Genomic DNA, 12,411 nt, shown 5'->3' on the forward strand with positions numbered 1-12,411 from the left:
AATGTACCACCCAGGCAAACTCATATCCTCCGTGATTATATTGCTTATCTTTCCAAGATATTGCCCTTCTTAATAGGCTCGGAAGAGCCTAATCATCAATCTCTTACTTTGCCTTCTAAGAGCTCTCAAATACCTAAGGAAAAAAAAACCTGCTCTCTGATTTCTTGAGAGTTTGGCACTGTATGTGTATAAGGTGCTTGAGCTTCATGTGTTTACATCAAAATCCATTCAGTCTTAATGGCATCTTTCACTCTGGTTTCATGCATGTAGTGCACAATTCCACTGCCAGTTTCTCTTCTGCTGCGTTCTTTTTAGACTTTGCAATATTTTGAAGAATCCTTTCTTTGTTCAATCTCCAAAACTGTTGTCCTGCCCCTCGGTAGTAGTCTAGAGAGGTTTTCCACAGTGGCTGTATATGAGTTCTCAGTTAATAGACTTGGTAGGATTCATTTTAGTTTTAAAGCAATTAAAAAAAAGTTTGTGCTTTTGCATCACAAACTTGTAGCTCTTTCTTATCTGAAATTAAAGTAAGAAATTTAAGAAAAAAACCCACTATAATAGAGCAGAACAACAGCCAGTTGGAAGGGGAAGCTAAAAGACTAAATATGGGTTATAACAACACGGATCAGAATTTCTTGCTTCTGACAGCAAAGAACTAGATGGTTTGGTGTTAGGAGCAAGAATCTCACCAGCTAGCTAAGTGATTTGTCCTTAAAATCATCTGCTGTGGTTAGGAATTGTCTTTTTGACCTTAAGGATTCATCTTCCCCTGTAACCTGGGGGCTCTGCTCAGAAAAGAGATTGCAGACTTCAGATGTGCATTTCATTCTTACCTTGGGCTTGTAATGACAATTGTTTGTGGATTTCAAGAAACCATTTTATATTTGCAAGTCAGAATCTAACTACCATACTAATTGTTTTCTCTTCCATTTCCCTGGAACGCAGTTTAATTTTATCCAAGTCTTTGTCAGTCTGGGAGTTTGCAAGCAGATTAGAAATTAAAGTGTACATTAGAGAACAGTTAATAATAAACATCCTTTTAAATGTTCACATTTGAATAAAAAGAATTGTAAACACTCCTCCCATTAAAAATGATACTTTAAAATGTGTTCAGTTTCCCATTTTTCTAGTGAATTAAAATCTCATTCTGTTTTCTTTTTTCCTCCTTTGGCAATTAATCTGATATCTCATTCTCCTGGTGTTTGAGTAAGGTCAACAGCTACTCCAAACAACAACCTTTTTTCAAGTGTGGCTGCCAAATTGCGTTTTCATGTTCTAGAAATATCTTCTGTCCTCAAAGAAAACATGGACACTCCTGTTACAGAAACTTTAATTGTTTCTGCTCACTGGTGCTAATGAATCAGTGCTCCCTCCTTTGAGGAATAATTGAGAACTCCTGGAAGAGACTTTTGTACCCATTGGTAAGGAACTCGTGAAACTTTTTTTAGCTTAAGATACAGGATTTTCTCAGCAGTGCACTCTGAATGCTGGTGACATGTTTTTAGCTTCAGTGTGGGAAATTTTGCCGAAACTAATAACTGGCTCATTTTGCATTCTCTTAATCTGTCTGATATTTCCACAACTGAAAGATGGCTGTGTTGACTGCAGTTAATTTCTGAATAAAACATGGGCACAAAAGCATTGAAGAGTTCCCTGAATTCTGACTGCAATGGAAGGTTCAAGTTTTGGGAGTGCTCAGCGTTGGGGTTCACTACCGTTGTTCATTCAGAGGGTTGGTGTTAAAACAGGTGTTTTTCTTTAGAAGCTGCAGTATCCACAAGTTTTATCGGACAGAAACAAGCCTTTGAAAATAGTCTTTCATCAATTGATACTTCTGTGGTGTCTGTCTGTATCTTCTGCAGGCAAAGAACTGATTTCAGCCTTACTACAGTAGAGTGGCAACTTAATTGCATGGGTTTATTGTGAACTAGTGAACGTGGTAACACTATGTACATCATACGCTCTTCTAGAAGCCTTTTCCTTGACTGAGTATCTAGTTGCTAGATTTATAGTACGAGTTGTGTTACTGTGAAGAAGTCTGGGTGTTTCTGTGATCAAACACAGGTAGAAGACTTCAATGGCAGCCCTGTAGGGGAGGAAAAACTGAACCTATTTTATATCAGTACTGTGTGCTAGATATGTCATCACCTCATAGCATAAAATGTATAAGAAAACTGTAGTTATGTGTATCACTGAAACAAATGCTGTCACATACACATTTTCAATTACACCACTGAAGAAGGCAGATGTTGTATTACAGTTCTGTGTTGTGGCAGATGTGCTCATGATACTCCAATCTACAAGGTTAAGTCCTCCTCACAATTCTGCTTTTGAATGGTACCTGTGGAAATAAAAAGTATGAGACAGAAATAAACTTCTTCTTTTTTTTTTTTTTTTTTTTTTTTTTTACTGGAAAGATATAAAGAGGAAAAAACCCTCAGGCATAAAAAGCTCAAATGCAGGCAAGGGTGGGGTTTTTGCTAAATGTATCGAATGGGGAATTACCTGTAAATTCTCTAGGAGCTCTCTATTCAGGAGTTTTTGTGCTTATGAGGGATGTGTGGTTTTCAACATGTATATTTTAAAACACTGAACACCTGCTTTGAGCATACCAAGAAGTCCAAGTTTCAGCCTGCAGCTAAGACGGGTGCCTTCCATAGGAAACGCGCAAGTAATTCCCGGTGTTCCTCGGAAAGAGCAGTAGGCCTAAAGGGGCTAGTTTAAAAAGGTAGTCTGTTCCATTTTCTCTGCTTGGCAGCATTAAGGCCAGATTTATGAACATTTTTGATATAGAAAAGTAAAAATTGGTGATGGAAATTGCTCTAGAGTTGCACAGCTTTTGAAGCTTGCATTTCTCTTTTGTTGCCTCTTCCAACCAGGTATGGGAAGGCCAATTGGCAATCTAGCATGTATGTTCTGCTTTGAAAGTGTCCGGAGGCTTGGGTTAGATTGATAATATGTTTTGCTAGAGATTTTACAAATGCATGTTAAATCAACATATCCTTACTGAAAACTATTATTTAGAAGGCAGGGTATGACAGAGACAGGAGAATGTGGTAATAACAGTAGAACAGGCCTGGCTGAGTTAAAGAATAGGAGGTGAGATTGCTCTTATCTTTCCTGCCGGTCATGGGCTGAGAATTGATTAGAGTAGTGTTGGACTTGAAATATGTAATTAGTGATGAAAAGAGCCACTAGCCATTTGGACTGTATTGAACATGAACTGTATAATGAAGTAGGGAGGTGAGCTCAACCACATTAAATGGGAGAACCTGTCACATCTATAATATTAAAAAGCTGTCTTAATATTCAAAAACTGCAGTGGTAGAGTACTTAGTAATTTAGAGTATTTAGCATAAAAAACCTGAATGAGCTAATTAAGGGTATTAAAATGGCTGCCATAAAATTTGTATATTGAAAGTTTATAAAAGCTCTAAGCAGTAATTAAGGATGCTATTTTAATATATAAAATTTGTTAAAGTTGAGCAAAGAAAAATCCTGCTGCAGCTCACAAGGGGAAGTGTAAAAGGAAAAATCTGCTTTTAAATTCTTGTTATTGTCTCTCTATTAGATTTGGTTAAATAACTAAGAAACATGAAACTAGACTATCCTCATATATAGTATAACTTGGGATATTCCCATGTTCTTGCTAAAATTGGAGAAGATAGTCCTTCGCATGTTTATCTAATTTTATACTTCAGTTGATAGGGGATTAGAAACTACGTTGTAAATTTCTTGTCTGCTTTGTATTTTCTGAGGGTTTTTCCATTTTAGAGCTTCTGAGATCATGGTTGAAATAAAAGCTATACTTTTCTGCCTAATCAAGCAGCTTCCTCATTTTTAGCTGGTGAAAGATTTTTGGCACCCTGTTCTCAAGCTATCCTTGCTATAGCTGTTGGGCTACTACTGCTCAGATAATGGCAGCTCCCTGAAGAAAACGAACAGAAGCTCTGTTTATAGCAGCTGGCTCTGGATGACCCTTTTGGTGCTGGAACTGCCTAATCGAGCAGTAAAAAAAGATGCAAGCTAACTCCTCATCAACCTGCAGACCTTTGGATAAGCTCAAACAGTATCCAAGAAGCTACTGGGAAATGGGAGAAAGTTCTCTGGCAAGAAGTTCTCTAGTCTCACAAATTTCTTCAAAAGCTCACCAGAACCTGTAGTGGGTTATTCTGAATATTGAGTTACATCTTGTCACCTGGAAAGGTACTTTCCCGAAAAACGTTTACAAACTTGTGTTTTTGAGCCATCTACTATCTCTTCTTCCAGTAAGGTAATTGCTTGTCTTTTTTGTGACAGTGAGTTGGATTAAATAAATTGAATGAGGCCTTTCAGCTTGCCACTGACTTCTTTTCTTAACCGCTTTCCGCTGGTGATGATCAGGATTTTTCTGTCTTACCAGGATGTGCCCCTTTCTGCTAAAACACTGGTGCTCTTTCTCTAGTGTGTGCTTCTGCCATTCATAGTTGGGGCCACTGCAGGAGAGCCTTACATGGGTGAGTCTATGAGCAGGTTTGAGGGTTAAGGCTAAGGCCCTTTGAGGCAGGGGAACATGCAGAGGCTCACTTATGAACTGTGTTTCCTGATGAGTAATCTTTGGTTATTGGTATCTGTGTTTATTGATGAGTAATCTTTGATTAGCATTTGATGCTGATTGGTGTCAGCATCATTGACTACTAATGACCACCTTTTTCTAAGAACGAAAAATAAATGAAGATTTGTATCAAATTCTGAGCAGTTCTAGCTCACTGTTAAAGTGCCTTCCCTAAATGGGAGTTTGAGCATGGTGGTTCACTCTTCTTGAAACCCAAAGTAGGAGAATTAATGTCTTGAGTGTCACTGAATGAATGATACTGGAAATGTTTTAATTTGCTCTGTTACTCTTAAGTTTTATACTCACTGCATCTTCCTTGAAGTATTTCTGAAAATTAAAGCTATTAATTTAGTTGAGTTTTCCTCAATTTAAAGGGAAAGTGCTTTTTCTTGTTATGTATAACTGTACAAGTGAATGGATATTAACCTGACCACTCAACTAAATTCTCCATAAAATAGTGCCAGTGCTCATAGAGCACTCCTTTTTAGACTCAGATTTAGTTAGATTGTGAGTATTAATGTGTAGAGATTATGCTCTAGAAGTGATTATGCTCTTAGTTCATTCAGGAGACAAAACCAACTTGTCCTGGACCAGGAAGCTGCCTCTCATCCTAAACCCTTATAGTCATTTATTAAGCTATCTGCATTCATTGATGCTGTCTGTTTGTATCACTGCTTTTCATATTATCAGAGAAATCATTAATAGCTTCCTCTTCTCTGAGATTATGTTAAGGTTTCTTAAAAGCCACTTATTGGTCAAAGTTTTATTTAAACAGCAAAATAATTCTAAATCTCCTGTTTACAGATCATCAGTTTGGAAGATGACTTAAACTCAATCTGATTATATTAGTGCGGATGAAGTATAACAGACATAAGTGTTCTCTGCGTATGCAGCTCTCCTATGGTCTTGATGTTTGGGTGGTAGGAGTCTGTTTAAACCTGTAATGTTGAGCTGTGCTTTTCCCGCTCAGGCATTTGCTTGTAAAGGAAGTGGTCTCACAGGTAATAGAAAATTAACTGAGTAGGGTTAAGCTGTCTTTGAGAGGAACAACTGCATTTATCAGACTGTAATTTATTATTTATTCCTTTATTAGAAGGCAATCCTTCATGTGCTGATGTTTCATATACTGTTTTATCATTGAGAGTTTTATTATAACTTCCTAGTTGTTTCCTATTCAGGGAGTATAGTTTTGTGGGGCTAGACATTACCTAGGAAATTGCACTTAGGAGGAAAAAAGATATCTCCAAACATTTTCATGGGTATTAGCTATGTTTTCAGTAGGTGTTTTAGTTTTATCAAATGTACTTTGAATTTTTATCAACTGAGATAGTGAAATGTTTCTCAGATTTAAATCTTTTGAAGAGTTATGTACTCTGTTTCATAACCTGTAAGCTAATAACATAATGTAACTTTTCTTGAGACTGTGCTTACAAGCAAAAAATGCTTGTCAACTGGAAACAATTGCTTGTACCACGTCCTTTCCCTAATTTTTGAGTCTTCCTTCCCTTCACTAAAAAAAAAAAAAAAAAAAAAAAAAAAACAAAAACAAAAAAACAAACAAAAAGTCTAACAGCTCAGAAGGGCAAAATGATGAGTGTTAAATTCTGCTCACTAAAGCTAGTGCTACTAAAGCTCTGGGATATTTGATGATTTTTTTTTTTTAAACTGTGTTGAATTCTGGAAGATTTTTCAAACAAGCCTTTGAAGTAAGGAACATGTATTAGTTTGGAAACAGAGAAATTGATCCTTTAAAATAGTTCTTCAGTATGCATTTAATTATCTGTGTGTATTCCAAATGCTTTTAAGGTAGCAAAGGAGCCTAAAGATTTTTAGCAAATATATGCTGCTTGGATGGAAACCCAAGAATCTTAACAACTGTTTTCTGGGGAATGTCTTGGCTTTTTTTGGTCTATGTAATTTATATCCATGCGGGCAGTTTGATGTCACTTTTTGAAGATTCATGATTTTTAGTTTGGTTTTCTAAGGCAATGTGGCTTTGCAAGTGTTTCAGTTGCTCCTGTCCCTGCCAGGACAGTAGGGTGGGCAGAGGAGGTGTTGGGAATCCTGATGCAGGAGGGGACAAAGAATAGCAGTTTGGGGTGTTTTTATATTGTTAGGTTTTGGTCTTGTTTTTAAATAGGGCAGGGTTCAGAGTTTTTATGGTACGACATGACTTGTTATTTAAATGCATTAGATTATTGAGTTGCTGCATATCTCTTTTGAACACAGTGACTAATTTAAATCAAATTTGGAAGGGATGGGGGGGTGTCCAAAAGACAAATTTCTGCAGTTTTCATGAAGGTAGATAACTGGCTAAAGTTACTCTGTTAATATCATCTCCCTTTCCCATCCCTCTTCTATGTACACATATTCTTCTAAATAAAAACAACGGCAGAATCTAAGTTGTTGTTACATGTTAGAGAATCCTCACAGGGTTATAGTACAGTAATCTGTTGAGAATCAGGCTTCATTGTTTCCACGGCTCATGAAACTGCCGGAAAACACGAACATGAGGAAAGTGTAAGTATACAGCAGTCTCAGTTGGACAAACACTAAAAAGAGAGCCCTGTTATCAGTGTATCAGGACAGCAGCAAAGACTTCTGAGTTTGTGATTCCTGAAAACAGAAATAGTGTTCTTATTGTAGAAGAAAAGCTTTAGTACAGTTTAAAATGGAGCAATTAGGAAAGACAGCAGAAGGAACAGAAAAATGCATCAATACCTTCTCAGAAATCCCTATGAAGTAGTTGATCAGATTTAAGATCTCACTTGATAGCTCATGATGTGTTTTTGCAAATTCTTTTTTTTTAAAGTGGGATTGTGTTTGACTGTTCCAAAGCCACATAATCCACTTACTGCATTGACAGAGGGAAATCTGTGTAGAAGGGTAAAGTACTGTTAGGTAAGAGATTTTCTTGTTGTCTGGGTGAGGAGATGGTTTCACTGTTCACACTTTTTCCTAGTTGTTACTATAGTTCCCTAGGGAAAAGGGTTTAATGCACTCAACCTGTAACATTTGGGGAGCAAGCGGTTGCAGGATGGGAATGCACATTGATCAGTGTAACAGGGAATGAGGTTTTATGCATATTGTATAAAATTTTATGGATTAATATTTTACTTTTAAGAAGTAGTCGATTTGTTTTAAGAATTATTTTTTGAAATTTGGCAACTCGCTGGTAGCAGTGATCCATTTACTGGGGAAAAACTCAGCTCGTTTGAGGTTTCAGGTAAAATTTGACACTTGTCTTCGGTGCAAACTGAATTTTACATAGTGCCAATGACAAATGGGGAATTATTGCTAGATTGCTAATAAATATAACCCTATTCAGTTTAATGTTAAAAAAAACCAGAAGAAAACCCAACCTTCAAATAAAAGGAAAGCCTGGTGAGTCCCACAGCCTTATTACTAGTATCTTTTAAGAATTAAAGTGTGAGAATTATCTACATAACAAATAGGTTATCGGAAAAAAGCCACGTGGGATTCATTTAAACAATCAATTTTTCATGTTAGTACTAATGTATTAATTTAGTAAGAAACGATTATGTTCGTGGGATCCTGATAAAAAAGCTGGTATTAATGTGGCCTTTTGACTCCCATCTGAAGAAAAATAGGAGCCAAAAAATCACATGAACCACCAAAAAAACACTGTGATAAGCATCACAGTTCAAATATTTAATTATATTGGCGAAGTCACATAGAAAGGAGACAGTGGGTTTTTGTAAAACATATTTATGTGAACACTAGCGCTGTATCTCCTCAAAATAGTAAGACAGAAGCAGAATACAGGATAAAATGTAGAGACTAATTTTGGGTAAAAAGAATGCAAGAAGTGCTTAGACTTAAATATTTGTGGTCAACAAATTAATTCTGGAGGGTTTTATGGAAGATAAATAAGAATACAGTTAAACAGTATACTTACGCAAAACTGACTGCAGGCTACTGCTGAAAGAGGTATCCAGTTTCTCCTCCATCCTTCTTCCCTCGTTTTCCAAACTTCGTGCTCTTGCCAGCATAGCAACGGTTAACATTTTGTAGGAATATATTCTAAAATTGTGAATATATCATTTTTCAACTGGAAATATTTCCTATGTAGAAGGGTATGCCTGGGAAAATATATGAAGTATTTGAGACCAAAGTAGAGAAGCAGGCATTCAAAGGTGATTTTGCTGGTAGAGCTGAACTTGGTGACAGGAATGTAAATGGGGGCACAAACTCAAGAACGAGGGAAGGGACTGGACGGGACAGGATGGGACCTTCATTTGGGTCAGCTGAAGAAAAGGGATGTGCAGGGAAGTTAGTTGCTGGCAGGGACGTGTTACTCTTCTGGCTGAATCTGCGGTCCTTGAGGCACAGTCATTGAAAGCGAAGGAGAGGGAAACTGCGCCGGTCAAGATCTACACGAGCAGGGTTCTTTCATTGGGACCGTGGGGAGAAATTAGCCTTCCTGAAGATGTGAAGGAGAAGCAGAAAACCTGGTTATGGTACGGTCTGGCTGTGTGGGTGGAGAGCTGGGGATGGTCGTGGTGGTTCAGACTGCTGAGGGGTTGTTCTGCTCTGTGAACTTCACCTGTTGCCTGGAGATCACAGGGTGGATGTCAAAAGGACAAGTGGGGATTTTGTACTGAACAAAGGAGAAGATGCAGAGGGGAGAAGTAGATTTGGAAAGCAAATGAGAGCAACTCTAGTACTGAATGTAGATAGTAATGAAAGTTGACTTGTTTATTCTCAGAGGGGTGTGTTGGGGTGGGAAAGAACTACATTTTTGAATAAGAAAAAAACATACAAGATAAATATTAGGGAATGAAAAGTATCATGTTCAAGGATAGTATTGTTACAAAATCTAATGTGTGTAAATGCAAGCAATTGATAAGATGTGGATTTTGAGAGTGTTCTCGGGGAGTATGGCTACACAGATGCAGTTGTTTGTGCCCTGCTCTGGGCTTTTGGCCTCAAAGTACTGGTCTTCACAGGTCTTTCTTCTGCCCAGTGTGGTGTTTTTATTATTGCAGATATATTTATACCAGTGTTTCGTTGGGGTTTTTTTTGGGGGGTGGGGTAGAATTTAGCCAGGAATGGGTATAACTTTTTTTTCATAACTTTCAAGGTTAAGACATCTTGCCTTTTTCTCAGTTATTTTAAAGGTTTGATTCATGAAACTGTAATCAGCTAAATTCTGGATTTACAAAAAGTTAATTACAGTTTAAAATTCTTGTTACAAAACTTTGAGAGTTGTGTTTACTAGTATCTCACTGAAAAGGTTAAGGCGAACTTGATTGTCATATTTAAACAATATTGTTTAATTAGTCCTGTGCCTCATGACTGCTGCCAGCTGTCCACAGGCAGCCGGAAAAATTTTTCTCTCATCTTGATGTGTAAAGTGGCTTTTTAAGGCAATGGTTTTCTTGCTGTTCTTCAGAGTGTTAGATTAACTGCAACTAGAAATGAAACATTGGTTATTTGTGCTTTTGCCTGCTTTGCTCATATGAACTGACTGCCAGATGGCAGTGAGAAAGAAATGCCTTTGTACCTTTGTCTCTGGGCCTCACTACCTTGGTGACCCTGGAGATATATCTCACAGCTATCTTACAATATATTTTATATACATGTATAAGGATCAGACTTTCAAAGTTGGTCCTTTTTATCAAATCTTTTTAAAAGCATTGGTTGTGATTCAGTTTTTAGAAGATCCTCCCTGTTAAATCCAGGGCAAGTGGAAAGTCCCTGTAGAAATTGTTGTGTACACGTAACTCGCCCGATATACTTGGTAGAGCTCGAGACCAAGCTGCTTACTGAAGTTATGCAGAAGTTCAGGCAGTATATCTTACTTTATATTCTGATACCCATAATGTCTTCTAGAAGGATTTCAGCTAGCATCAATACTACTATGTTTTGAAAGACTGGGTACTGTGAGAGCTTGATGTTTATCCCAAAGCAGAAAATACAATGGGAAAGCATTTTTTGTCTTTGTCACGTGTGAAAATGATTTGAATTGGATTTAGAGAATGTTAGAAAGGAAATTGAAACACTTCAAGGTCATCTTGGAGCTGAGAAACCACTGCTCTGTTTCTTTCTGTATCATTGAGAGAGGCAGCACTTGATGATTCAGAGTCTGCAAAACTCTCTGATTACCCTTTAGGTTTTAGAGAGAATATTGTCCACTTGAAAATGCATTTGCCTTTCAAAGGTCAGACAGGATAGTCCATGAACAGGATGTGTCTCATAGCTGAGATAGGCAAAAAATTGGCATTTAGTACATGCGCTTTCATGAAAATAACCTGCTAATATAAGGCAGGGTTTTAAGAGGAAACAAGGCCAAATAAGCTACTGTTGGTAGTACTACAGTACAGTCAAGTTTTTAAATTGTGATAGTTGAATTTTCATGAAGTGTTCTTTCTGAGAATAACTAGGTGGCATTTTAGATGTGTACTCCTTTACTATAGTTATGCTTTGTGTATAATAGTTATCACCAAGTAGAGTAACCAAAAATTGGTAGATATCTAGGTCCAGAGAAAGAGACAGTGTGATTGACTTAGTCTGATTGCTAATTAGAAAAAACTTGACCAGGTGATTTTATGAAGACTTGTGAGGTTGAAACTCTATACTCAATTTTTGGTTTACTCAATGTATTTTAAAATACAGTGGTGGTGTTTCTTATTACAGGGATTTTACCCAAAACAAATAACAGAAACCTAAATTAAATTATGTTTTCTGTATGCTCCTATAGATGATTTTGCAAGTAGCTTGAACTTGCTTACATTAGACATTTAATGACATGTATGAGTGATTTCCCCTTCAAGAATGCAGTGAAGTTTTTTCATACTTCATTAATTTTGTGCACTTAAAAAGAAATACAAGAGTTACATCTTGGTGCGAAATATGTGTGGTGGGTTTTTTTTTTTGGTAGTGAATCTAAGCCTGCAATGGGTTTCCAGTTATTTCCTTTTGTAGACATAAAGCCACAATGTTTATTTTTTTAATTTTTTTTTGGCGTATGTGATGTGTTACCCTGAGCCGTGGTTATTAATTGACAGATGAGTTACACTATGATGGCACTTAAAATGCACAACATGTATTTCTGAAAGCAGTCGTTGCTATAGCAACTTTCTAGTAGGTCACTGGCAGTGTTGTGTGTGAGTGTGTGTGTGTGTATGATTTGGCTGTTAATGCAGACTAATACTGATAGAAAAATGAGGAATGTGAGAGTCAGAAAGAAGGTAGCCCTTCCCCCCCCTCTGTCCTCTCCCCTCAAAAACAGGGCAAAATAATTTTGTGGAGAAAATGCTTACTTAGAATATTGCATTTATTGGCAAGAAACTGGCTATCATGTACTATGATTAGATGTTTTCTTTCTATTTATGCAAAGATTATAAGAAACTCCAAATTGCCTTAATCTCATTCTGCTTTCTCTTTGATATCTTTAGGGTTTGGTTAGGAAAGGAATACATATTCAATTGATCCAAAAGCAATGTGTTGTATCTATTGAGCATGAAGATCTATTTTTAAAGACAAAGTACATCTGTATTACATGCTGGAAGTGAAAATTTTGAGAAATTGCTTCTTTTTCCTCATTTGTAAGATCTTTCAGGAAGGTACAATGCATTTCTGTAGCATTTTAGGCCAATGTAAATCTTGTGGTCTCATTCTCCCCTGGCCGCTCCTGTCTTTTCCCTAGCACTAGTCCTGTGCTCATGTGAACAAGGAGTGAGCCAGTTCAGGGAGCTGATCCAGATAAAAACAACTTGAAAACAATTTAAAAAATTGCTAGGTGATTTCCTGAATTGTGTAAATGGGCAGAAAGCCACATGCCAGTACAGCCA

At 37.1% G+C, this 12,411-nt stretch overlaps 1 protein-coding gene across 13 annotated transcripts in view; it reads left to right on the forward strand.

Annotated features, from left to right (window-relative positions):
- The window catches only part of STAG1 (STAG1 cohesin complex component), a 202,801-nt gene that overhangs the window by 14,504 nt on the left and 175,886 nt on the right, over window positions 1-12,411 (forward strand). The gene's annotated exons all lie outside the window — the stretch shown is intronic.

Source organism: Buteo buteo, chromosome 7 (genome assembly GCF_964188355.1).
Source record: "Buteo buteo chromosome 7, bButBut1.hap1.1, whole genome shotgun sequence".
Taxonomy (NCBI): domain Eukaryota; kingdom Metazoa; phylum Chordata; class Aves; order Accipitriformes; family Accipitridae; genus Buteo; species Buteo buteo.